Source organism: Arachis ipaensis, chromosome B07 (assembly GCF_000816755.2).
Source record: "Arachis ipaensis cultivar K30076 chromosome B07, Araip1.1, whole genome shotgun sequence".
Lineage (NCBI taxonomy): Eukaryota > Viridiplantae > Streptophyta > Magnoliopsida > Fabales > Fabaceae > Arachis > Arachis ipaensis.
Window position 1 is genome coordinate 55,332,914 of NC_029791.2, and position 4,157 is coordinate 55,337,070.

Below are 4,157 nucleotides of genomic sequence, written 5' to 3' on the forward strand. Positions count from 1 at the left end.
GGAGCAAAGAGCTGAGGAGCCGAGAGTAGAGGAGCCGACAGCTGTAGCCGAGCCGAGAGCTGAGGGAGCTGACCAGGCAGGTTACCCGCCAGCAGCACAGACCACCACACAGCCATCCAGCGCGCTCATTTTTTACCAGCGTCAGCACCACCCACCACTGCCAGGCGGTAGAGCTTCACATTATTGATTCCCCCCGATTGATTCCTTTGAGCATTGAGGACAGTGCATGACTTAAGTGTGGGGGAGGATCTTCTATTTTTGAGTGTAAATATTCTCTCCTGAACACTTCTATTTAGTTTATTTTCAGTTTTATTATGCTTTTGTGGGTATTGACAGTACTTTTTTTTTCTTATTGCTTAGTACTTTTGGTATGTATTAGTTGCTTTTAGTTACCTTTAGCATTGCACCTCTAGTCTTGGTATATATATTGCACCTCTATATTGCTTGGTATATAGTATAGATATGGATTGTGATTGGATGATGTGAATAGCGTATGCCTAGTTATCTTGATCCTAATTGTTCATGTTAATTTTTGCTTGTTGAAAATTAGGAAAAAGAACTAAGGAATTTTGAAAGATTTTGCATCCATCACATCATACATACATATAGGAAATAACTTTGGTGAAAAACAACAAGGATTTCTAAGAATTTTGTCAAGGGCATTTTATTGAATTGATTGAGAAAACTGTTTTCGAACTTGCTTGAATGATTTCTTTTGGAACATAGAAGAGTAAAGAACAAATACCTTGTGAGTTTTTGGGCTATATTGAGTGGTTATACATTTTAACCACTAACTTTTTTCATTGTGTGATATATCTCTTCTATGATTGTAATCTTGGTGTTGCTTGATTCTTTATTTCTATTGATTGATGTCTTGAATTGCATTGAGCATGATTGAGGTCATCTTTGATAAAAGCTTACTTTACCCATATAGCCTTACCCTTGTATCTACCATTGTTAACCCCTTTTGAGCTTTATTTACCCCATTGTTCTTGATTTTACCACATCACAACCTTAAGCGGAAAACCATAATTTACCTTGGATTGTATCCTTGATTAGCTTAGGTTGAGGAGTGTGTCTCATTTAAGTGTGGGGAAATTTTGGAAAACATTGGTAGTAGAAAAAAATGTTCAATTTGGGTATCTCATTGAAAACTTTGGAAAATAGAAACATTTATGTATGAACTACTTAACCATATACAATTCTCATTTCATAAAAAAAAAAACCCTTCATCATAGAAGGGCGCAAAGTCACCCAAAAAGGGTAAACAATTGAATAAAAGAATTGCATATGTGATGTGTTGTGAGAAAAACATACATGAATGTTAATGAATAAGAATTGATGGAAGGTTAGGATTGCATTTGGTCTTGATTTAATTGATATAGGTTGATGTAGATACTTAAACTAATCAAGGAATCAACCATTTTAGTCCACTTAGCCATATCTATCCCACCTTTACCCTAATGCAATTACAACCCCAATAAGTCCTCATGATAATTGCATTCATGCATCACTTGTTGTTGATTGTTAGATGAAGAGCAACTCCTTGAAAGCATGATTAGAAGATACTTGAGTGAATTGAACCTTAGACACCGAGTGATTAGAGTGTATACACACCTAGAGAGGGTTCAATTACTCAATTCTATGTTTCCATACTTCATATCGTGTATTCTTGCAAGTTGCTTTACTTTGATGAGTTAAATCAATTCTTTAGATTTTGGATGCATTGGATTAATTCCTTGCTTTGCCCTAATTGTCTATACTTGCTTGGGAATTTGATTGTTTGTTTTCACCAAGTTCATATAGATACTATAGATAGATAGATAGATAGATATATGGTATTTGCATACTTGCATGCATATAGGTAGTTGCATTTAATAAGTTGATTATCCCCTTGATCATTCTCCTTACTAGTTTAGCATGAGGACATGCTATTGTTTAAGTGTGGGGGAGTTGATGAGTCCATATTTGATGGTATATTTTGACTCAATTTGGATTGATTCTAGCACATGAACTCACACTTAAGCACCAAAATAGCATACTTTTGTGTTTTGTCCCTAATTTGATCCTAAATGTACAAACATACAATTTTGTGCTTTAATAGAGCAATTTAATCCCACCTTTGTGCCATTCGATGTCGTGATATGGTTTGTGAGTGATTTCAGGCCTTGGAGGCAAGAATGGATAGCCAAAAGTGGAAAAAAGCATGTACAAGTGAGAAAACATGAAGAAAACAAGGAAAAGCACACACAGCGAAGTGTGTGTGCGCACAGCCCTGCGTGTGCAGACGCACACGTCTATGCGTCCGCACAGGTCCCTACACATGATTTCATTAATGAGGCATGTGCTAGGCGAATTTGGAGGCCTCTTGGCCCATTTTGGAAGGCTAAATTGCTATTTGGAAGTGCTATATAAAGGAGACTTCAACACTTATCAAAGGGGGAGCATTAGAGCAATTTTTACATATTTTTTATAGTAATTAGGAGTAGGAGTAGTGTAGATTAGATAGCTTTCCTAGGGTTTATCAATTTCCATTGTAGCATTTTATAGCAAGCTTTGATTTTGATATTACTTCTTCAATTGTAAGTACTCTCAATTTCCTCTTTAATTCAAGCATTTTTACTTTCAATCTCCATTGGTTCAAGTTACTTTGTTCATATTGCAATTTTATATTTCTTGAAGTTTTGATTCATGAACTTTACATTTCATGCTTCCTTTATGTTTGGTTTTGTTGGTAGTTGGTTATAGTTTTACATTTTACTTTGCAATTCTTCATGTTTTACTTTTATGCACACAAGGTGTTTGTGAAAATGTCAACTCTAGATTTTGAGTAGATTTTCCCACCTTGGCTTGTGGTTTGAGTTCCTAAGATACTAGAGTTATAATGTCCGACATTTAGTGGTGAATCTTGGGTAGTTAGTTGGCTCTTGTTTCCATTAACGCTAGCCTTTTATCAACTAGTTTGGTAAGTTAGTTAGGACTTATGGATTAAGGTCAATTATGCTTGCTTGACTTACTCCTCGATAGTTGGGGTTGACTAGGCGAGATTGACTCATGATAATTACCATAGTTGTGGTTATGGCAATGATAGGATTCCTTGGAGCCTCAATCCCAAGTCAGGCTCTTTATTTGCATTTTCACTAGTCTTGATCCTATTTACCTTTATTTGCATTAATTACAATTTTGATCATTGCTTAGTTCTTTTAATCTTTTGTTTTTTGATTACAAAACCCTTTTTGCCCTCTTCACAACCGAAAGAAGTAACATTTCATTTGCATTCCTAGGGAGAATGACCCGAGGTTTAAGTACTCTCGGTTTGTATTTTGTTTTGATTTGAATTGAATTATTTGATTTGGGCATTACTCGTTGGTTAGGAACTATACTTACAACGCCAACCTTATTTTGAGATTAAATTCCTAGTCGACGAAAATGTTCACCTATCACCTATGCACGTGAAAGCTTCAATGCTCAGCCCAAGTACACACCAAGTGGGCCCCGAAAGTGGATTTCTGCACTATCTGCACTTAGTTACTTATTTTCTGTAATCCTTAGTAACTAGTTTAGTATAAATAGCACTTTTTACTGTTGTATTCAAGGAGCTTATGCCATTTTTTCACATTTGGAGGCTGGCCACACGGCCATGCCTAGACCTTTTTCTCTTATGTATTTTCTACGTTGGAGCTTTTACACCTCATAGATTAAGGTGTGGAGATCTGCTGTTCTTCATGAATTAATGTAAGTACTATTGTTTCTCTTTCAATTCACGCTTACTTCTTCTCCAAGATATACTCTCGTACTTAATTCAGTTAAGTCAGAATGAAGGGGTGACCCGTGACAATCACCCACTATCTTCGTTACTCGCTTAGCCAAGATCCGCGTGCCTGACAACCACAAGCGGTCTACATGATGTTCAACATAGTCATTGGACGACAGCCGGAGTATATTCTCTTGGGTCTCTGATCTACGGACCGTGTCCGGGAGATTAGAACCTTCGTGGTATAGGCTAGAACTAATTGGCAGCATTCCTGAGATCTGGAAAGTCTAAACCTTGTTTGTGGTATTACGAGTAGAATCTGGGAAGGGATGACTGTGATGAGCTTCAAACTCACGAATGTTGGGTGCAGTGACAGTGTGCAAAAGGATAGAGAGATCCTATT